This window comes from Rutidosis leptorrhynchoides, chromosome 4 (assembly GCF_046630445.1).
Source record: "Rutidosis leptorrhynchoides isolate AG116_Rl617_1_P2 chromosome 4, CSIRO_AGI_Rlap_v1, whole genome shotgun sequence".
Lineage (NCBI taxonomy): Eukaryota > Viridiplantae > Streptophyta > Magnoliopsida > Asterales > Asteraceae > Rutidosis > Rutidosis leptorrhynchoides.
The window spans coordinates 489187515-489213532 of NC_092336.1; the positions used below are offsets into that span (position 1 = coordinate 489187515).

The window sequence follows — 26018 nt, forward strand, 5'->3', positions numbered from 1 at the left end:
CAAATATTATTATTACAAGTATTATTAATGTTATTATTATTAATAATTATTAATAACATTAATATTATTAGTATTATCACTTTTAAGAATATCATTATTATTATTAATACAACTTATTATTAATAATAATATTATTATTATTAATAGTATTAATAACATTTATAATGATTATTATCATTATTATTAATTATAATTAAAAATTTATCATTCTTATTATTAATATTGCCATATTAACATTATTATCATTATTATTTATCATTAATAATATTATTATTAATATTCTTATTATTATTAATTTATTATTAATATATTTATATTTATTATTATTATTAATTATATCAGATAAATACAAAAATTGGTTAGTTATTCTAACTGCTCTAAATTATTATTATTTTACTAAATGTGATCTGCTACATCTGCTTTTAATTTTTATATAGTCATGATCTTTTTTTTTTTTAATCGTGATGTATTTTTATATTCCTACTGGTTTTTTAGTTGTTTCTGTCGACACATTGGGTTATAAAACGAACGAATTACACACTCATATGGACTAAACCATTCATTTATGCATTGTCATTATCAATTAAAAATCGATTACAGCTATTTTTAATATTCGCTACCTCTGCTCCTGTTACATTTTGTCAAAATCTCGAATTTAAAATACATTTCAAAAACCTTAAATGTGGTTTTGTTAGGAACTATTCCTTCAATCTATCTGCAAAATCTTAAGTCTCAATTCCTAGTATTGAGTTCTAATTTTAGAGTCAAAGATCGAAAAGAAAAAGTCAAACCGTATGAAGTTGGATCAAAATCGAGTTACATGTTACGTTTCATGTTTAATTGAGGATATAGAAAGTTTCTATGAGAGATTTAGAACTTATTTCATTTAGGAATCGAGGTCTAAAACCATTTTGAATTCAAAGTTTGATGTTGGGTTGTTCATCGAAGTTCTTCAAACTACTACTGCTTTTTTTTTCCTTTCTGTTGATCAATTTATCACACCTTTGATCGTTTCTGTTTTGTTTATCAAACCTAAAGCCAATTCAATACCTTGTTATTTGATCCCTGGTTCAGTCAACTGTTATGATGAAGAGGAAAAAGATGAGACAGATAGAGATAATAGATATATAGATTTAGATGGGGTAATTAAACAGAAAAAAACGAATATGGTGCAATGGTTAAGTTTATTAGCGGGTTAACGAGAGGTCGCAGGTTCGAATCCCGTTCATGGCAATTCTTTTTATACAAGCTTTTTGAAAGGTAGTTTCTTTTTAAAAATTTTTATTATTATTATTATTAGTATTATTATTATTATTATAATTGTTGTTACTATTATAATTATTATTATTACTATTAACATCATTAAAAGTATTATTATTAATATCATTAAGGTTATTATTAGTAATATCAATATGATTAAAATTATTATTATTTTCATTATTGTTATTACAATTATTAGTATTATTATTATTAATAACATGATTCTAAAACTATTATTATCATGATTATTATTATTATTATCATTATCATTATTATCAATACTAGAATTATAATAACTATATGTTTATCATTATCATCATTATTAATATTATTACTACTACTGTTAATATTATTATTATGATAACACCTATTATTTCTTACAAATACCATAATATTATCTATTATTATATTTTAACATTATATTAATTATATATTTACATAATACTATACATATAAATATATTAATGAAAGTCTTACTATATTAATGAACTAATGATAAAAATGAGTTAAAATATATTTAAAATATATAAAAACAAATATATATATATATATATATATATATATATATATATATATATATATATATATATATATATATATATATATATATATATAATTATATCACTAATAATTATATACAAGTTTATTTAATTAAAATTAAAGGTTTTAATATATATAAACTTGATATAGGTTCGTGAATCCGAGGACAACTCTGCACTTGTTCAGTGCCATCATACACATATTTACTACAAACTATCGTATCGTATCGTGAGTTTATAGATCCCTTTTACTCTTTACATTTTTGGGCTGAGAATACATGCACAACTTTTATAACTGTTTTACACGCTAGACACAAGTACCAACTTTAAACTATGCTATACCCGGTTATGTCTGACTAAGTTCCTAACCGACAAGTATAAACACAACTTGTCTTTGGGGCAAACTTTGAACAACTTTTGGATCTGCGTGATCTACTAATTGGTCCCTGCGAGACCAAGCTTATGAATAACTTTTGGATCTGCTTTATCTACTAATTGGTCCCTGCAAGACCAAGCTTATGAACAACTTTTGGACCTGCGAGATCTACTAATTGGTCCTTGTGAGACCAAGCTTATGAACAACTTTTGGATCTACGTGATCTACTAATTGGTCCCTGCGAGACCAAGCTTGTAAATAACTTTTGGATCTGCGTGATCTACTAATTGGTCCATGTGAGACCAAGCTTATGAATAACTTTTGGATCTGCGAGATCTACTAATTGGTCCCTGCGAGACCAAGCTTATGAACAAAAATCTTGTGGCCTAACACTATTACTGAAATCATTATTTATGATAAACCTATGAACTCACTCAACCTAGTGTTGACTTTTTAAGCATGTTTATTTTCAGGTACTTAAATATTATTTCCGCTGTATATCTGTGTTGTTAAAGCAGAGGGGTACGAAATAATTATATTTTTATTACGAAATACTATTAAATACGATACAATTTTACACAAGTTATTTATTTATTTATAGAGTGGATATACCTAAACCTTGCTGCAACACTTATAGGCAGTGTATCTAATCGTACAGTAGTGTAGTTTTTAGTAAGTCCAGTTCGTTCCGCAGGGAGCTAGCCAATTTAACGCTATAATTTTTTTAACCTATAATTGTAAAGAAAAAAAAAAAAAATATATATATATATATATATATATATATATGTATGTATATATATAAGTAGTATTATTATTATAAAAGGGGGTTTTTGCCGTTTAATGACCGGTTTGTCGATTTTATGTCTTAAGTCGCAATTAAAACCTAATGTAAAATATTAAATATACAAATGATTTAATTTAAAGCGTAAAGTAAATGATAATAAAAGTGCGATAATTTAAAGTGCAATTAATAAAATGACAGTAAATAAAAGTGCGATAATTAAAAATGCGATAAGATATAAAATAAAGGAATTATGCTTATTTAAACTTCCGTAATTATGATGTTCGACGTGTTGATTTTAGTTTATTACCATGGGTTAATTGTCCTTTGTCCTGGATTATTCGATATGTCCATACAATTTTGTCCATAATAGTCCATCAGTCATAAATATAAAGTGCGAGAGTCTTCGTCAAATTATCCTTATACCCGAAGTCAAATATTCCAACTAATTGGGGATTCGAACTGTAACAAGGTCTTAATACTTTGTTTAATGAATACACCAGGTTATCGACTGCGTGTAATCCAAGATTTTACTACTTTGTTAACAATTACACCAATTACCCTTGAATGTAATCCACCCCTGTTTTAATGAGTCCATTAACTATTAATCCATCCCCGTGTCCGGTAAAATGAACGATAATTCGTATTTATAGATATCCCGCCCACCGTACCCGATTAAGCGTATGTGGTTATATATAGATACGTCAAATTTTAATCTTTATATTAAATTAACGAGGTATCGTTTATTTAATATAAAGCCCATTAATAGCCCATAGTCCAATTTCCACAAGTGTCGTTCTTTTGTCCAAACCCCAATTATGGTACAAAGCCCAATTACCCCGTCTTTAATATTTAGCCCAACATCACAATTACTTCGATTTAAATAAGCATAATAATAACTTAGCTACGAGACATTAATTTAAAAAGGTTGAACATAACTTACAATGATTAATAATAGTGTAGCGTTACACGGACAGAATTCCGACTTACACACTTACAACATTCGCTAACATAACCTTATTATTATTAATCTTAAATTAAAATAATAATTATATATATATATATATATATATATATATATATATATATATATATATATATTTGTGAGAGAGAGATTAGAAAAAGGAGTAATAAATTCAGTCAGAACTCGCGAACTTTATAGGACCTGACCTGCTACAGTCATCCATGCGATCGCATGGATTTAAAGCTTCAAGGCCATGCGATCGCATGGCCCTCTGATCCAGCTCACATAACTTTGTTTTCTAGTTTGCCGACAGTTTTTAATATATAATATAATATATATATATAATTTTAAGAATTATTTATATATTATATTATATTTATGTGCATAGTTGACTTGTAATTTTAGCTCCGTTGCGTCACGCGTTGAAAGTTGGATCATGTCCCGGTTCCGGATTTTCGGACGTCCTTTCGTAAGATTTAATATCTTGTACTTTGCGTTTTGCGGCTCGTAATCTTGTAATTTTTAGACGTTTCTCATCAATAATTTGAACCACTTTGATTGTACTTTGTACTTTTTAGCTTTTTAGTCGTTTGCGTCTTCAAATCGTCGAATCTGTCTTTTGTCTTCACCTTTTATTATTTAAACGAATATCACTTGTAAATAGAATAATTGCAACTAAAAGCTTGTCTTTCTTGAAGGATAATGCTATGAAATATATGTTCGTTTTTAGCATTATCAGATATTCCCACACTTGAGCGTTGCTTATCCTCAAGAAATATAGAACTTGAATATAACATTACTAGAATCACTTCTTTATTCTTCACACTTTGTACATCAGTGATTTTAATACGGCGGTATGAACAATGGTAGTAACGATGTGGTTTACAGTCCCACATGATTATAAAAATTTAGATCCTTTAGGAAATTGGATCTTTATGAAAACATTTGATCTTTTGAAAATTCAATCTAACTTTTACCCTAGATAAGTTTTCCGGAATAACCCTTCACCGGTGTTTGCAAATTATTTTTGTGGGTTTTGTGGGTTTCAGGTTTGAAAATTTTAGCTCAAAACTTATGGTTTTGTGTCACCCACTTGCTAGCCTTGTATTAGGAAAGCAACACGTCCAATATACTTGCTCCGTATATTACCTTTCGATAAACTACCGCCCGATTGTAAAGGAAAGCGTTGAACAAGCAACTGTTGAGGCAATGTCCCGTGACATTCTTTTGATTATGGTCTATAACGTGTCGGATGCAATTACTATCCTTTGTATGAGCAATAGTAAAGATCACCCTATAGTTTTTCAGTCTGGCACAAGGTCCTGTCTTTGACCATGCTATGCAACCACCGTTTTTATGGTTGACACCCGATTTGGTTCAGGTGACCTAATGAATTCCAGGTGAATTCCTAGGATTTTACGTTCAATGGTAATGAACGCATTAAAAATGAGTTTTCAGAAAACAAATTGGTTTGTAATTTTGATCAAAATATTTTCTCGTTCAAGCTCGAGTTTAGATATCATTGAATTCCATGAGTTTGTAATTCTTAATCTTTAAAAGTCAATCTCAAGGATTGAGTAATATCAGGCTTAAAAGCTGATTTTTGATCTTTAAGGATATTATCCTTTCTGGAGATCTGATTCATTAGTCTTATAAGCTAATTTGCACGGTGCCCCCCATTGTACGAGACAGATCCTCTCATGGTTAGGATAAGTCTGACCACTTGGCAACCCTGTTTGATGTTGAGGTCCGTGGATTTCCAGCTGATTTTCGAGAAAACTTTTCAAGGTTTTTCGTAGACTCTACAACTGGTCTGGACGACAACTTCCTGACCTAAATCAAGAAGCGCGTGTCTTTTTCTCTCGGAAGACTTTACTTCCTTATAAATTCAATTTATATTACAATAAACTGGGTAAAACTGATTAATATCGTCCAAAACAAAAGTATCTTCAATTATTTGTACAAAAATATGTGACATATGTTCTAAATAACTTGGTAAATTTTTCTCACACTTGACTTTTATTTTCCTTTCTTTGCCTTTTTATTTTCCTCCTGAAATGCCCCGTTCATATTAATTATAAATGTTTCATATTAATTGGTTTCTTTGCGAGGTTTTGACCTCTATATGAGACGTTTTTCAAATATTGCATTCGTTTTTAAAAACAACCATAACCTTTATTATTGAATAAAGGTCTTAATGACATAATTTAGATTGTCTATCAAAGACAATCTCCTCAAATAAATAACTTTTTACACAACCCATTACAACATGATCAAATATATTACAACAAACACTCCGAATGCAAGTTTAAACAATATAAACAATTATGCCGACTCCAAATCTTGACCTTGGGTTGGCATACGACAGCGGAAGCGTTTTTAATATTCACCTGAGAATAAACATGCTTAAAATATCAACAAAAATGTTGGTGAGTCATAGGTTTAATTTCTATATAATAATCATAATATTTAATAAGCCACAAGATTTCATTTAATTAAATGCGGAGGATCATTACAACTGCAAAAATCATTCATACGATGAGCCGCCTGGTAACCGACCTTAACATAGAGCGCTTAAGATATCTGGCATCATACATTCCACTATTCAAATGTATGACAAGAACCCTTCGAAGTACTAAAGCATTTCCACTATTCGAAAATGGGGGTGGTTGGTGCCCGTAGATCTACCTTTAGGATTCGCGTCAATTAGTGTTTTTCACTAATTCTTAGGTTACCAAGCATAATAATAATAATAAGTACAGATATCCGGTATAACAAAACAATCGTAGAATGTAGTTTCATGAACTTGTGCTTATTTTGTAAAACATTTATAAATTTGCATGTATTCTCATCCCAAAATAATTTAGATAGTAAAAATGAGACTATAACTCACTTGTGATGATTTCCGAATAGATGGCAGTAAGACTTGGCCTTTAACAAATTCACGAACCTAATAATAATATTATCGTGTCAAGATATATATATATAATTAATATTCCATACTTATGATACTTGTGATAATTTTAATTGTCCATTGTTAGTAGTCCAATGTTCGTAGTCCAATAGTCCGATAGTCCAACAGTATAAATATATATATAAATATAAATGCGTATATTATGTTAGAATTTACTAACACTATAATATATTGTCTTAATATAATAAGACACATAATATGTATATTGTCTGAAGCAATCCGCGACCCATTGTATACATGTCTCAGGCTCGATCATAACTCAAAGTATATATATTATGTTGGAATCCACTTCGACCCACAGCTAACTCGAGATTACTGCCAATGGTGTATTATAGTTCATTCCAATAATATATATAGAAGAAGTCAAAATGATATGTCAAAACTTTGTATACGAATCCACGGTGATCAAGTCATATATATATATGGTGCCTTACGATCTTTATTAAGACTATAACATATTGTCGTAGAACTTAATCACGACTATTATAAATTGTATTTCCATAAGTTCGGTAACAAGACATGTATAAATACATGTAGGATACAAGGTAAGTTAGCTAGGATAAGGTTAGCATCCATTTTTATTAATCAAAACCGTAGCTAAAAATAAACAAAAATATCCAATTTTGTTTTACCCATAATTTCTTCGTTACAAATCCGTTTTGAGTGATTCGACTTACCATAGTTTTGTATCGAACCGTTATTTATTAATATAAACAAAAAATTATATGTTTATAGTCGAAAATATAGCTTAAGTGTCAAATACAAGAAGATAGTCATATCCGTCGTAAGAACGGCATCTTGATGACTCTTTTGAAAAACATACTTCCAATTAGAGTTTAACCATGGATTTTGGATATATTTCATATCCATATAAAATAAGATTTTTCACCAAAGAAAATCTTTTAATTCAAAGTTTAAGATAGGTTTTTAAAATCAAACCCAAAACAGCCCCCGATGATCTATGACGGTGTATGTTCAGATTTAAGGTGTTCTTCGTGTTTACAAGTTTTATATCCTTATGTTAGCTTGACATACTGTCATAATACATGTGTTGAAGTATTTTAAAAGTCAATTTAGAAGGATTAAGTTTGTTTGTGAACAAGTTTAGAATTAATCTAAACTATGTTCTTGTTGTTGTAAGTTATAAACTCATAATAAGATAGCTATATGGATATGAATCGAAAAAGATTATGAATAAGGTGACAACCTCAAATTAAATGAACAAAGTTGCTGATAAAATAAGATGATAATCTTGTGATCAAAGATATCCTTGATGGCTTGTAATCCTTGGAGTAGAATCATAGAATGAACAAAAGTTCGAATAAGATTTCTATCTTGAATTAAGATAGTTATAAGTATATGAATTGAACCAAAGCTTATATATGATTCTTACCTTGATAAAGAGGATTAGATGAGTTAACAAAGTGTTCTTGAAGCTAGTTTATGATCAAAGTGAATGAAGATTTTCTAGTACTTGAAGTATGTGTGTTTAAATAGTAAGAAATGGAGAGAATACTTGGAGTTCTTGTGTGTGAGTATTATGAGAGTGAAGGTAAGTTAAATAGCTGATATGAATGAGTAAAAGGAGTGTTAAAAGTTGTGGTTCATGTATATGGATAAGAGACTTTATCAAAATTTGGAATATAGCATAATAATGCAAACTAGAAGTTAAATGTTGGTTCCCACAAGTCTCCATCATGTTTATCCTTGTATTGTAACTCATAGGGCTGCTAAGGAGGCTATAATTGGTATTTCATATTGGTATATACTCATAGTATTTAAGTATGGAAGTTGGGTATGATACGGGTGTAAATACCGAATGAATACGAATAGAATTCTTGATGGGATTGAATGAGATTATGAGTATAGCTATCTTTTTTGAGTATAAGTATGTTAGTATATATGTTTAAGTCATTCAAAAGTGTATTAATACATATTAATACAATACATATACATACATTTTAATTTAGAAGTTATTACAACGTTAATCGTTATATATATGTATATAGTCTTGAAGTCTTTAAGTTAGTAATCTCATTTTATGTATATAACCAATTGTTAATATATGTAATGAGATACTTAAATATCATTTAACAATCATGAGTATATATTTATATTCATATATACGTCATTAAATAATTATTACGAATTATGACGTTCGTGAATCGTCAGACAGACGGGGTGGCCAAATGTTTGAATAAAATTCATTTCAAATAACCAAGTCTTAATGAGTTTGATTGCTTAACATGTTAGAAACATTAATTATGTAAATATTAATCTTCTATATATTAACGGAAAAATCCGGGTCGTTACATTACACACCCGTTAAATTAAATTTCGTCCCGAAATTTAGAATAGTACCTAGTTAACGTGCGATATCGGAAAAATAAATGTGGGTACTTCAGCTTCATTTGGTCTTCTCGTTCCCAAGTGAATTCAGGTCCTCTACGAGCATTCCACCGAACCTTAACGATTGGTATCTTACTTTGATTGAGTCGTTTGACCTCACGATCCATAATTTCGACGGGTTCTTAAACGAAATTTAGTTTCTCGTCAATCTTAATTTCGTCTAAAGGGATAATGAGATCTTTGGTAGCTAGGCATTTCTTCAGGTTCGAAACATGAAAGGTGTTGTGAATCTTTTCTAATTGTGGAGGTAGTTCAAGTCGATAGGCCACCGGCCCAATGCGTTTTTCGATCTTGAATGGCCCAATGTATCTTGGGCTCAATTTCCATCGCTTTCCAAAATGAATAACACCTTTCCAAGGTGATACCTTAAGCATAACCGTATCACCCTCCTCAAACTCTAAAGGTTTCCTTCTAACATCCGCGTAGCTCTTTTGCCGACTCCGGGCTGTTTTCAATCGTTGCTGAATCTGAATGACCTTGTCGGTAGTTTCCTGGATAATTTTCGGACCTGTAATCTGTTTTTCCCCCACATCACTCCAACAAATCGGAGACCTGCACTTCCTCCTATAAAGTGCCTCGAATTGTGCCGCCTCAATACTAGAATGATAGATGTTGTTGTAGGAAAACTCAGCTAACGGTAGATGTCGATGCCAACTGCTTCCAAAATCAATAACACATACTCATAGCATGTATTCGACTGTCTGAATCGTCCTTTCACTCTGCCCATCAGTTTGTGGATGATAGGCAGTACTTAAATCTAGATGAGTTCCCAATGTTTCGTGTAATGCCTGCCAGAATCTAGAAGTAAATCTGCTATCACGATCAGAGATAATAGAGATTGGTATACCATGTCTAGAAATAACTTCTTTCAGATATAATCGTGCTAATTTCTCTATACCATCCTCTTCTTTTATTGGCAGAAAGTGTGCTGACTTAGTAAGACGATCGACTATTACCCAAATCATATCATAACCACCTACGGTTCTAGGTAACTTAGCAATGAAATCCATGGTAATGTTTTCCCATTTCCATTCTGGGATTTCAGGTTGTTGGAGTAGACCCGATGGTTTCTGATGCTCAGCTTTGACTTTAGAACAAGTCAAACATGCTCCTACATATATGGCTATATCGGCCTTCATTCCTGGTCACCAAAAGTTTCTCTTGAGGTCTTGGTACATTTTCCCCGCTCCGAGATGTATTGAATATCTGGTTTTATGTACTTCATCTAGCACCACTTTCCTCAAATCCCCATTCCTTGGTATCCAAATTCTTTCAGCTAAATACCTGGTTCCATCTTCCCGAATATTAAGCTGTTTTTCTAATCCTTTGGGTATTTCCCTTCCAAAAATTCCTTCCTTCAAAACCTCCTGTTGTGCCTCTTTTATTCGAGTAGTAAGATTAGTATGAATAATCATGTTCATAGCTTTTACTCGAATAGGTTCTCTTTCCTTTCGAATCAAGGCATCGGCTACCACATTTGCTTTCCCCGGGTGGTAACGGATTTCACAATCATAATCATTTAGCAGCTCAACCCACCTACGCTGCCTCATATTTAGTTACTTTTGATTTAAAATATGTTGGAGACATTTGTGGTCAGTGTATATGATGAACTTGACCCCATATAGATAATGTCTCCACATCTTTAATGCAAAAACAACGGCGCCCAATTCCAGATCGTGTGTGGTGTAGTTTTGTTCATGAATTTTGAGTTGTCGAGAAACATATGCAATCACCTTCTTCCGTTGCATAAGAACACACCCAAAACCCATTCTTGATGAGTCGCAGTAGATAACAAAATCTTCCATTCCATCAGGTAACGATAAAATAGGTGTCGTAGTCAACTTCTTTTTCAACAACTGGAAGGCACTCTCTTGTTCGGAAGTCCATTCATACTTCTTCCCCTTATGTGTCAATGCGGTTAAAGGTTTGGCTACTCGGGAGAAATCTTGAATAAACCTCCTATAGTAACCAGCTAAACCCAAAAATTGACGTATTTGTGTTGGAGTTTTCGGGGTCTTCCAATTTTTGATGGCTTCAATCTTGGCAGGATCATCTTTGATTCCATTACTACTGACTACGTAGCCAATAAATTGTACTTCATTTAACCAAAAAGCACATTTAGAGAACTTAGCATAAAGTTGTTCTTTTCTTAACAACTCTAACACAAGTCTCAAGTGTTGTGCGTGTTCTTGGTTATTCTTCGAATAGATAAGGATGTCATCAATAAAGACAATAACAAACTTATCTAAATATGGACTACATACTCGGTGCACGAGGTCCATGAAAACTGCGGGTGCATTGGTTAAACCGAATGGCATAACCATGAATTCGTAGTGGCCATAACGAGTTCTGAAGGCTGTTTTCGGTATATCGGCTTCTTTAACCCTTAGTTGATGATAACCCGACCTTAGGTTTATTTTGGAGTATACGATCGAACCTTGGAGTTGATTGAATAGGTCATCGATTCGGGGTAAAGGGTATCGGTTTTTAATGTTGACTTTGTTCAGCTCACGGTAATCGATACACATGTGAAAAGACCCATCTTTCTTTTTAACGAACAAAATTGGAGCTCCCCATGGTGACGTACTCAATCGGATGAAACCACGTTCTAATAATTCTTGTAGCTGACTTTGTAATTCTTTCATTTCGGTGGGCACAAGTCTATATGGAACACGAGCTATTGGTGCGGCTCCTGGTATAAGATCTATTTGGAATTCAACGGATCGGTGTGGAGGTAGTCCCGGTAATTCGTTCGGAAACACCTCAGGAAATTCTCTTGCAACGGAAATGTCATCGATTTTCTTTTCTTCTTTTTCAACCTTCTCGATGTGTGCTAGTATGGCATAACAACCTTTTCTTATTAGTTTGCGCGCCTTCAAACTACTGATAAGATTTAATTTGGCATTACCCTTTTCTCCGTACACCATTAAGGGTAACCCGTCTTCCCTCGGAATACGAATCGCCTTCTCATGACAAACAACTTCGGCTTTCACCCTGGACATCCAGTCCATTCCAATAATTACGTCGAAGCTTCCCAATTTCACCGGTATTAAATCATTTGCAAACGTTTCGCTAACTAAACTAATTTTTCGATTTCGGCAAATTTTATCAACCTTAATTAGTTTACCATTTGCTACTTTTACTATACACTTTTTATCCAAAGGCGTTAACGGGCAATTTAATTTGGCACAAAATTCTCTACTCATATAACTTCTATCAGCACCCGAATCAAATAAAACATAAGCAGGTGTATTGTTGATAAGAAACGTACCCGTAACAAGCTCTGGGTCTTCCTGTGCTTTCTCTCCATTAATGTTGAAGGCTCTCCCATAGCCTTGCCTATTTCCATTCCTGCACTGGTTTATGGTATGGCCCAGTTTTCCACATTCATAGCAAATAACGCCGTTATTATTTGTTCCGGCATTATTTACTCCTTTGTTTCTATTTGGTCCGTAGACTTCACACTTTGCCGAAATATGGCCATTCCTGTTGCACCTGGTACATAACTCTCTACAAAACCACTCCGGATGAAACGTATCACACCTTGGGCATATAGTTCTTTAATTTTTGTTGTCGTTGTTGTTGTTGTTATTGTTGTTAGGGTTATTGTTGTTGAGACGGTTGTTGTTGTTATTATTAGGATTGAGGTTGTTGTTGTTGTTGTAGTTTTGGTTGCGGTTGTTGTTGTTGTAATTGTTATTGGAATGGTTGTTGCGGTTATTGTTGTTGTTGGGGTGGTTGCGATTGTTGTTGTAGTTGTTGTTTTGATTGTTGTTGTTGGGCTGGTGACCCTGATCACTGCTTTGCTCCCACTTTCTCTTTCCCTATTTCATTATGGCCTCCTCGGCTGCCTCTTTCTTTATCCTTCCTGTAATTTGGCCTATCAATTTGTGGGCTATACGACTCGCTTTCTGCATTGTTGCAGGGTCGTTAGCACCTACATGCTCTTGGATTCATTCCGGCAACCCTTTTATGAACGCTTCAATTTTTTCCTCTTCATCCTCAAATACTCCAGGACACATTAAAACTAGTTCGTTGAAACGTCGCTCTTAGGTAATGACGTCTAACCCTTGGGTTGTCAGTGCTTTAAACTCTTCCTTGAGCTTGTTGATTTCAGTTCCGGGACGGTACTCTTCCTTCATCATGTGCTTGAAGGCGGACCATGGAAGTGCGTAGGCGGTATTCTGTCCTACGTAATCCATGTAGGTATTCCACCATGTCAAAGCAGTACCCCTGAAAGTATGTGTGGCATACTTAACTTTATCCTCTTCTGCGCAGTTGCTGATTGCAAACACGGCTTCAACCTTCTCTGTCCACCGCTTTAGTCCAACGGGTCCTTCGGTTCCTTCAAACTCATTGGGTTTGTAGGCCATAAAAGCTTTGTAGGAACATCCTACCCGGTTGCCATTGTTTCCTCCACTGCTGGAACATGATTGGTTATTGTTGTTCATTGCATTCACCACTGCAGCCATATTTGCAGCGAAAGCTTGAAGTTCTTCTGTGTTCAATTGTTGTTGTCTAGTAGCTAGAGGAGCCATTTCCTTCAAAAATAGTCGACTGAGTTAATCATATAGAATTTTAGAAGTAGCTAAAAAGTATTTTGTAGCTTAATATGATCTTATTATTATAAAAGCCTTTTCTTCATATTAGCGTTTTATAACTATAATAATGTTCATACTTAGCAGCTAACACACAAATTAACTACTAAAATTCTAATATGAAAAACTATGGTAAGTTATTACGTTACTACGTAATAATAAGTTGTAATAATAATAATAAATCTTCCATGCTTATTCTTATTATTATACAATCATAAGGAAAATTACATTGCGGATTTTCTTACAAACTTAAACACACAATATAATACATATTATACAATGCATGGAATATAGGGTAGTCGTCGATAGTTTAAGAATGATGAGGTTTCTTAGATGTTGACGTTGTTTCTTTCTCAGTCAAACGTTTGGATCTTCGTTTGGATAGTTCTTTTTCCAATTCCTCCCAATTGGTTCTTTTGGCTAATTGCTTAGGAACAAAACCACCAGTCATTATACGAGCGGTCATTTTGTAAACTACTTTCTTAGATGGTTCATGTGGATGGTCACAAACATTTTGGGTCATAATAGGTTCATCAGGTTTGGGATTGGGTATAACAGCCAAAGATTTTCCCAAATCACGTTGTGGTTCGGTAATTTCCACAACTTCTTCAGGATCCTCTTCTTCGGGTTCCTCCTCTGGATCTTCTTCCGGATCCTCTTCCGGAACCTCTTCTGGCAATTGTGAATCTTCTCAATTTTCCCAACAATTTTCCTCTTTAATGGTAGTTCCAAAAGTTAACTTTTCCGTTGGTTCATAAGTCGTATGCTTTGACTCAACATCCGAATCACTTGATAAGTAAATGAAATCTGAATCACTAGAGATGCTTATATGATCGGATGAAGTCATCTATCATATAATAGCAGGCTCATTAAGAGAATGATATATCTCATAATATTTATATGTAAATAATCTTATGTTTCCAACAATTATATTAAGCAATCATTTTTAAAACAATTACGGTCGAAGTCCAGACTCACTAATGCATCAAAAATCAGTTAGACACACTAATGAAAAATTTTCTGATTCTCTAAGACCAACGCTCGAATACCAACTGAAATGCCCCGTTCATATTAATTATAAACGTTTCATATTAATTGGTTTCTTTGCGAGGTTTTGACCTCTATATGAGACCTTTTTCAAATCATGCATTCATTTTTAAAAACAACCATAACCTTTATTATTGAATAAAGGTCTTAATGACATAATTTAGATTGTCTATCAAAGACAATCTCCTCAAATAAATAAGTTTTTACACAACCCATTACAACATGATCAAATATATTACAACAAACACTCCGAATGCAAGTTTGAACAATATAAACAATTATGCCGACTCCAAATCTTGACCTTGGGTTGGCATACGACAGCAGAAGCATTTTTAATATTCACCTGAGAATAAACATGCTTAAAATGTCAACAAAAATGTTGGTGAATCATAGGTTTAATTTCTATATAATAATCATAATATTTAATAAGCTACAAGATTTCATTTAATTAAATGCGCAGGATCATTACAACTGCAAAAATCATTCATACGATGAGTCGTCTAGTAACCGACCTTAACATAGAGCGCTTAAGATATCTGGCATCATACATTCCATTATTCAAATGTATGACAAGAACCCTTCGAAGTACTAATGTAGTGACCCGAACTTTTCCATGTTTATATATATTAATTGAGATTGATATTTACATGACTAAATGTTTCCAACGTGTTAAGCAATCAAACTTGTTAAGACTTGATTAATTAAAATAGGTTTCATATAGACAATTGACCACCCAAGTTGACCGGTGATTCACGAACGTTAAAACTTGTAAAAACTATATGATGACATATATATGGTTATATATATAGTTAACATGATTTTATTATAAGTAAGTATCTCATTAGGTATTTTAACAATGAGTTATATACATAAAAATGAGTCTATTAAATTAAGAAACTCGAAAACGATATATATAACGATTATCGTTATAACAACGTCTTACTAGGTACATATGAATCATATTAAGATATTGATACACTTAGTTAATTATGCTAAAGGATAAGTAAATATATCATTAAGTGTATTAACAATGAACTACATATGTAAAAATAAGACTACAAACTTAATGATTTCGAAACGAGTCATATATGTAACGATTATCGTTATAACGACATTTAACTGTATATATATCATACTAAGATATATTATATATCATAATATCATGATAATGTAACAATTTAACATCTCATTTGATATAATAAACAATTGGTTAACAACATTTAACAAGATCGTTAACCTAAAACTTTCAAAACAACATTTACATGTAACGACTAACGATGACTTAACGACTCAGTTAAAATGTATATACATGTAGTGTTTTAATATGTATTCATACACTTTTGAAAGACTTCAAGACACTTATCAAAATACTTCTACTTAATAAAAATGCTTACAATTACATCCTCGTTCAGTTTCATCAACAATTCTACTCGTATGCACCCGTATTCGTACTCGTACAATACACAGCTTTTAGATGTATGTACTATTGGTATATACACTCCAATGATCAGCTCTTTGCAGCCCATGTGAGTCACCTAACACATTTGGGAACCATCATTTGGCAACTAGCATGAAATATCTCATAAAATTACAAAAATATGAGTAATCATTCATGACTTATTTACATGAAAACAAAATTACATATCCTTTATATCTAATCCATATACCAACGACCAAAAACACCTACAAACACTTTTATTCTTCAATTTTCTTCATCTAATTGATCTCTCTCAAGTTCCATCTTCAATTTCTAAGTGTTCTTCATAAATTCCATAAGTATAGTTTTATAAAAATCAAGAATACTTCCAAGTTTGCAAGTCTACTTCCAAGCTTTCTAATCCATTCCAAGTAATCATCTAAGATCAAGGAACCTTTGTTATTTACAGTAGGTTATCTTTCTAATTCAAGGTAATATTCATATTCAAACTTTAATTCAATTTCTACAACTATAACAATCTTATTTCGAGTGAAAATCTTACTTGAACTGTTTTCGTGTCATGATTCTGTTTCAAGAACTTTCAAGCCATCCAAGGATCCTTTGAAGCTAGATCCATATTTCTCATTTCCAGTAGTTTTATCCAGAAAACTTGAGATAGTAATGATGTTCATAACATCATTCGATTCATACATATAAAGCTATCTTATTTGAAGGTTTAAACTTGTAATCACTAGAACATAGTTTAGTTAATTCTAAACTTGTTCGCAAACAAAAGTTAATCCTTCTAACTTGACTTTTAAAATCAACTAAACACATGTTCTATATCTATATGATATGCTAACTTAATGATTTAAAACCTGGAAACAAGATGAACACCATAAAATCGGATATACGCCGTCATAGTGAAACAGGGGGCTGTTTTGGTTTGGATAATTAAAATCTATGATAAACTTTGATTTAAAAGTTGTTCTTCTGGGAAAATGATTTTTCATATGAACATGAAACTATATCCAAAAATCAAGGTTAAACTCAAAGTGGAAGTATGTTTTCTAAAATGGTAATCTAGACGTCGTTCTTTCGACTGAAATGACTACCTTTACAAAAATGACTTGTAACTTATATTTTCGACTATAAACCTATACTTTTTCTATTTAGATTCATAAAATAGAGTTCAATATGAAACCATAGCAATTTTATTCACTCAAAACGGATTTAAAATGAAGAAGTTATGGGTAAAACAAGATTGGATATTTTTGATCTTTTTAGCTACGGGAAATGTTTAACAAATCTATACAAATCATATCCTAACTAACTTATATTATATTATACATGTATTCTAATATATTATGTAATCTTGGGATACCATAGACACGTATGCAAATGTTTTGACATATCATATCGACCCATGTATATATATTATTTGGAACAACCATAGACACTCTATATGCAGTAATGTTGGAGTTAGCTATACAGGGTTGAGGTTGATTCCAAAAATATATATACTTTGAGTTGTGATCTAGCCTGAGACGTGTATACACTGAGTCGTGGATTGATTCAAGATAATATATATATCGATTTATTTCTGTATATCTAACTGTGGACAACTAGTTGTAGGTTACTAATGAGGACAGCTGACTTAATACACTCAAATCTTTAAAACATAATAAAAGTGTTGTAAATATATTTTGAATATACTTTGATATATATGTACATATTTGTTATAGGTTCGTGAATCGACCAGTGGCCAAGTCTTACTTCCCGACGAAGTAAAAATCTGTGAAAGTGAGTTATAGTCCCACTTTTAAAATCTAATATTTTTGGGATGAGAATACATGCAGGTTTTATAAATGATTTAAAAAATAGACACAAGTACGTGAAACTACATTCTATGGTTGAATTATCGAAATCGAATATGCCCCTTTTTATTAAGTCTGGTAATCTAAGAATTAGGGAACAGACACCCTAATTGACGCGAATCCTAAAGATAGATCTATTGGGCCTAACAAACCCCATCCAAAGTACCGGATGCTTTAGTACTTCGAAATTTATATCATATTCGAAGGGTGTCCCGGAATGATGGGGATATTCTTATATATGCATCTTGTTAATGTCTGTTACCAGGTGTTCACCATATGAATGATTTTTATCTCTATGTATGGGATGTGTATTGAAATATGAAATCTTGTGGTCTATTGTTACGATTTGATATATATAGGTTAAACCTATAACTCACCAACATTTTTGTTGACGTTTAAAGCATGTTTATTCTCAGGTGAATACTAAGAGCTTCCGCTGTTGCATACTAAAACAAGGACAAGATTTGGAGTCCATGTTTATATGATATTGTGTAAAAACTGCATTCAAGAAACATATGTCGATGTAATATATTTCTATTGTAAACCATTATGTAATGGTCATGTGTAAACAGTATATTTTAGATTATCATTATTTGATAATCTACTTAATGCTTTTAAAACCTTTATTGATAAAATAAAGGTTATGGTTGTTTTAAAAATGAATGCAGCCTTTGAAAAACGTCTCATATAGAGGTCAAAACCTCGCAACGAAATCAATTAATATGGAACGTTTATAATCAATATGAACGGGACATTTCAGTTGGTATCCGAGCGATGGTCTTAGAGAACCAGAAAATTTGCATTAGTGTGTGTTATCGAGTTTGTTAGGATGCATTAGTGAGTCTGGACTTCGACCGTGTTTTCTTTAAAAATGATTGTTTAACATTTTTGTTGGAAACTAAATATTATTAACATGTAAATATTATGTGATATATTAATCTCTTAACATGTTTGATATTGTGTGATAGATGTCTACCTCTAGCACAAATCCCATTGACTCATCTAATAATAACGAAGAGTCGAATATATATTGGCAAGATTCACAAGTTCCCGAAGAACCGGAAGAAGAGGAAACGGAATCGGAAGAAGAGGGACCGGAAGAAGAGGAATCAGAAGAAGAGGAACCGGAAGAAGAAGAGGTTTCGGAGGGGGGAATAGTAGAAACCACAGAAAACTGGTCAAATAAAATAAAATCCTCAACCAATGGACCAAAGTTAATAATGGTCAATGGTGTTTCCGCTAAGGAAGCAAAATATTGGGAAAATTACCAATTTTTCGATGAATAGGATCCTGATGAGGATTCCGATGATGTTATAGAAATTACAACGACCCAATTTAATGAGGCAAAAGAAAATAATAAGGGAAAAGGCATCAAAATAGAGAAATCTGATTCTGACCCCGATGAACTTTATATGTACCGTCAACACCCGTATTTTCATTATCGTGACAATAACCCAGGAACCTCTAAACCACCAGGTTTTTCTAAACTAATGTGGAAAACGACGACTCATATTAGAGGAACATCATATATCCCTAGAAGATTAGGAAAAAGAACCAAGTCCGAAGAAGAAGAAACTAGTGATTCAGATTAGAGGGTTGTAATCATGTTGTGTATTATATGTATTGTAGTGTGCTTGTACTTTTATGTTCTATGTAAAAATTGCTTGTATTCTTTGTTATTACGAATCTAATCCTTGTCTATTTTACAGTATAAAAACAAAATGGACGTTAAGGGTAGACAACCGAATATTTTAGAAGACCTACCAGAGGATATGATTGAGGAAATCTTGTCTAGAGTCGGTCAGAATTCATCAGCACATTTAGTTATGGCGAAATTAACTTGTCAAACATTTGAAAGACTTTCCAGAAATGCCTTAGTTTATAAAAGGCTTTCCTTTGATAGGTGGGGTATATCACATTGGGGAGACTTTAAGTTACGTCGTGTTTTCTTTAAAGCGTTAAATGCGGGGAACCCAAATGCAATTTTGCGCTACAAGTTAAGAACTTATTTTGACTCAACATATCTCAACATAGGATTTCGTGAATTAGAAAGAGCTTCTAACATGCAACATAAAGAATCATGTTATGCTTACGGGTTAGTGATGTTCGCTTCTTACCAAAATGAGAAAAAGAACATCGGATTGCAGCTTTTAAATAAAACTTTCCCACAAGTGACGGATTCAGTAGTTGGGGTGAGAAACAAGGTTTTTAGATTATTACGGGGCTTTTGGACATTACGAAACCCTCGTCCTTTTGACGACATTACAACATGCTGCCTAGCCAATGGTCATAATGGTTATTTTCCACAAGACCAAGGATGGGAAGTCGTCTTAGTAAAACCAGAATGCATGACTTGTTTCTGGACTTATGAATTACGTGTCTTTATTTCCTTTGCTGAACAACTTGCGTATTAACTAGATTTATCTTCAAAACTGTCCTGTATCATAGTGTACTATATTTCATGTTATATGTAATATAGCGAAGTTGTAAGTTTGAAGAACATTGTATGTGATATATTATTATAATCAGTTTTTCATATGGAATTGTAGTAGTTGAATTGTATATTAGCTACTAAGTATGAACTTAACGGGTAGGTAGTACCCGAATTTAAACTTATAAAACGCTAATATGAAGAAAAAGCTTTTATAAATGAGTTCATATTATGCTACGAGATACTATTGACTACTCTTAATATTCTGTATGATTAACTTGTTTCATTTGACTATTTTGAAGGAAATGGCACCGACTACTCGACACACCTTGAATATGAGCGAAGAGGAATTTTATGCCTTTCTTGCTTCAAACATAGCTGCAGTACAGGCCACGCTACATACCAACAATAACTCTGAATCTAGCAATACAGCTAACGGCGCAAGAAATCGTGTAGGATGCTCTTACAAGGAATTCACTGCCTGCAAACCTTCAGAATTTGATGGGACCGAAGGACCAATCAGATTGAAACGGTGGACCGAGAAAGTTGAATCGGTGTTTGCCATAAGTAAGTGTGCTGAAGGAGACAAAGTGAAGTACGCTACGCATACCTTCACAGGTATTGCGTTAACATGGTGGAATACCTATCTAGAGCAAGTGGGACAAGATGCTGCTAATGCGCTACCGTGGTCAGCATTCAAGCACTTGATGAACGAGAAGTATCGTCCCAGAACCGAGGTCAATAAGCTCAAGTCAGAACTTAGAGGGTTACGAACACAGGGATTCGATATTACTTCGTACGAAAGACGATTCACAGAATTGTGCCTATTATGTCCGAGAGCGTTCGAAGATGAGGAAGAGAAGATCGACGCATTTGTGAAAGGGTTACCGGAGAGAATCCAAGAAGATATAAGTTCACACGAGCCTGCCTCCATACAAAAGGCATGTAGAATGGCTCACAAACTAGTGAACCAGATTGAGGGAAGAATTAAAGAACAGGTGGCCGAAGAGGCCAACGTGAAGTTAGTCAAAAGAAAGTGGGAGGAAAACGGTGATAAGAGTTACCAAAACAACAACAACTATCCCAACAATCGCAACATCAATCGCAACTACAACAAACGGCACAACAACAACAACAACAACTACAACAATCATCCCAACAACGATAACAACCGCAACAACAACAACAATCAGAAGCAGCTATGCCAAAGGTGTGAAAAGTATCACTCGGGGTTCTGCACCAAATTTTGCAACAAGTGTAAAAGAAATGGTCATAGCGCGGCAAAGTGTGAGGTCTACGGACCAGGGGTTAACAGAACAAAAGGAACAAATGGTGTCGGAACGAGTAATGACGGAGCAAGTAGTGTCGGAGCAAGTTATGCCAATGTAGTTTGTTATAAATGTGGAAAACCGAGCTACATTATTAGAAATTGTCCGAACCAGGAGAACACGAATGGACAAGGCCGCGGAAGAGTTTTCAATATTAATGCGGCAGAGGCACAGGAAGACCTGGAGCTTGTTACGGGTACATTTCTTATTGACAATAAATCTGCTTACGTTTTATTTGATTCGGGTGCGGATAGAAGCTATATGAGTAGAGATCTTTGTGCTAAATTAAGTTGTCCATTGACGCCGTTGGATAGTAAATTTTTACTCGAATTAGCAAACGGTAAATTAATTTCAGCAGATTATATATGCCGGAATCGAGAAATTAAAATGGGTAGCGTTAGGGAGTTTTGATGTAATAGTTGGCATGGACTGGCTGAAGGAGATGAAAGCAGAGATCGTATGTTAAAAAAATGCAATTCGCATTGTACGAGAAGAAGGAGAACCCTTAATGGTGTACGGAGAAAAGGGCAACACGAAGCTACATCTTATTAGTAATTTGAAGGCACAAAAACTAATAAGAAAAGGTTGCTATGCTGTTTTAGCACACGTCGAGAAAGTACAAACTGAAGAAAAGAGCATCAATGATGTTCCCGTCGCAAAATAATTTCCCGATGTATTTCCGAAAGAATTACCGGGACTACCTCCACATCGATCTGTTGAATTTCAAATAGATCTTGTACCAGGAGATGCACCAATAGCTCGTGCTCCTTACAGACTCGCACCCAGCGAGATGAAAGAACTGCAAAGCCAACTGCAAGAACTATTAGAACGTGGTTTCATTCGACCAAGCACATCACCATGGAGAGCTCCTGTTTTGTTTGTCAAGAAGAAGGATGGTACATTTAGGTTGTGTATTGACTACAGAGAGTTGAATAAACTTACCATCAAAAACCGTTATCCACTGCCGAGAATTGACGACTTATTTGATCAACTACAAGGCTCATCGGTTTATTCGAAAATCAATTTACGTTCTGGATATCATCAAATGCGAGTAAAGGAGGATGATATTCTAAAAACTGCTTTTAGGACGCGTTATGGTCATTACGAGTTTATGGTTATGCCGTTTGGATTGACTAACGCACCAGCTGTGTTCATGGACCTTATGAACCGAGTGTGTGGGCCATATCTTGACAAGTTTGTCATTGTTTTCATCGATGATATACTTATTTACTCAAAGAATGATCAAGAGCATGAAGAACATTTGAGAAAAGTGCTAGAAGTATTGAGGAAAGAAAAACTGTACGCTAAGTTTTCAAAGTGTGCATTTTGGTTGGAAGAAGTTCAATTCCTCGGTCACATAGTGAACAAAGAAGGTATCCAGGTGGACCCGGCAAAGATTGAAACCGTTGAAAAGTGGGAAACTCCAAAAACTCCGAAGCATATACGTCAATTTTTAGGATTGGCTGGTTACTACAGAAGATTCATCCAAGATTTCTCCAAAATAGCAAAACCCTTGACTGCATTAACGCATAAAGGGAAGAAATTTGAATGGAAGGATGAACAAGAGAAGGCGTTTCAGTTATTGAAGAAAAAGCTAACTACGGCACCTATATTGTCATTGCCTGAAGGGAATGATGATTTTGTGATTTATTATGACGCATCAAAGCAAGGTCTCGGTTGTGTATTAATGCAACGAATGAAGGTGATTGCATATGCGTCTAGACAATTGAAGATTCACGAGCAAAATTATACAACTCACGATTTAGAATTGGGTGCTGTTGTTTTGCATTAAAGACTTGGAGGCATTATTTATATGGGGTCAAAAGTATTATATATACCGACCACAAACGTCTCCAACATATATTTAATCAGAAGCAACTGAATATGAGACAACGCAGGTGGATGGAAATGTTGAATGATTATGATTTTGAGATTCGATACCACCCGGGGAAGGCGAATGTGGTAGCCGACGCTTTGAATAGAAAGGACAGAGAACCTATACGGGTAAAAGCTATGAATATAATTATTCGTACTAACCTTACTACTCAAATAAAGGAGGAGCAACAGGGGGTTGTAAAAGAAGAAAAGTTGAAGAATGAGATACCCAAAGGATCAGAGAAACATCTTAATATTCGGGAAGACGGAACCCGATATAGGGCTGATAGAATTTGGGTACCAAGGTTTGGAGATGTGAGAGAAATGGTACTTAAAGAAGCACATAAAACCAGATATTCAATACATCCCGGAGCGGGGAAGATGTATAAAGATCTCAAGAAACACTTTTGGTGGCCGGGTATGAAAGCCGATATTGCTAAATATGTAGGAGAATGTTTGACGTGTTCTAAGGTCAAAGCTGAACATCAGAACCCATCAGGTCTACTACAATAACCTGAAATCCCGGAATGGAAATGGGAAAACATTACCATGGATTTCATTACTAAATTGCCAAGGACTGCAAGTGGCTATGATACTATTTGGGTAATAGTTGATCGTCTCACCAAGTCAGCACACTTCCTGCCAATGAGGGAAGATGACAAAATGGATAAGTTGGCGCGATTGTATTTGAAGGAGGTTGTCTCCAGACATGGAATACCCGTCTATATTATCTCTAATAGGGATGGTAGATTTGTTTCAAGGTTCTGGCAGATATTGCAACAAGCATTGGGGACTCGTCTAGACATGAGTACTGCCTATCATCCGCAAACTGATGGGCAGAGCGAAAGTACAATACAAACGCTTGAAGACATGCTACGAGCATGTGTTATTGATTTCGTCAACAGTTGGGATCGACACCTACCGTTAGCAGAATTTTCCTACAACAACAGTTATCATTCTAGTATTGAGATGGCGCCGTTTGAGGCACTTTATGGTAGAAAGTGCAGGTCTCCAATTTGTTGGAATGAAGTGGGGGATAGACAGATTACGGGTCCGGAGATAATACAAGAAACTACCGAGAAAATCATCCAAATTCAACAACGATTGAAAACCGCCCAGAGTCGACAAAAGAGTTACGCGGACAGTAAAAGAAAAGATATAGAGTTTGAAATTGGAGAAATGGTCATGCTTAAGGTTTCACCTTGGAAAGGCGTTGTTCGATTTGGTAAACGGGGGAAACTAAATCCAAGGTACATTGGACCATTCAAGATTATAGATCGTGTCGGACCAGTAACTTACCAACTGGAGCTACCTCAACAACTCGCGGCTGTACATAACACTTTCCACGTCTCGAATTTGAAGAAATGTTTTGCTAAAGAAGATCTCACTATTCTGTTGGACAAAATCCAAATCAATGAAAAACTTCAATTCATTGAAGAACCCGTCGAAATAATGGATCGTGAGGTTAAGAGACTTAAGCAAAACAAGATACCGATTATTAAGGTTCGATGGAATGCTCGTAGAGGACCCGAGTTCACCTGGGAGAGTGAAGATCAGATGAAGAAGAAATACCCGCATCTATTTCCAGAAGATTCGTCAACACCTTCAACAGCTTAAAATTTCGGGACGAAATTTATTTAACTGGTAGGCACTGTAGTGACCCGAACTTTTCCATGTTTATATATATTAATTGAGATTGATATTTACATGACTAAATGTTTCCAACATGTTAAGCAATCAAACTTGTTAAGACTTGATTAATTGAAATAGGTTTCATATTGACAATTGACCACCCAAGTTGACCGGTGATTCACGAACGTTAAAACTTGTAAAAACTATACAATGACATATATATGGTTATATATATAGTTAACATGATTTTATTATAAGTAAGTATCTCATTAGGTATTTTAACAATGATTTATATACATAAAAATGAGTCTATTAAATTAAGAAACTCGAAAACGATATATATAACGATTATCGTTATAACAACGTCTTACTAGGTACATATGAATCATATTAAGATATTGATACACTTGGTTAATTATGCTAAATGATAAGTAAATATATCATTAAGTGTATTAACAATGAACTACATATGTAAAAATAAGACTACTAACTTAATGATTTCGAAACGAG

At 33.7% G+C, this 26018-nt stretch overlaps 1 protein-coding gene across 1 annotated transcript in view; it reads right to left on the reverse strand.

Annotated features, from left to right (window-relative positions):
* Window positions 1-26018, reverse strand: part of LOC139842379 (uncharacterized) — a 125482-nt gene that overhangs the window by 66320 nt on the left and 33144 nt on the right. The window lies entirely within an intron of this gene.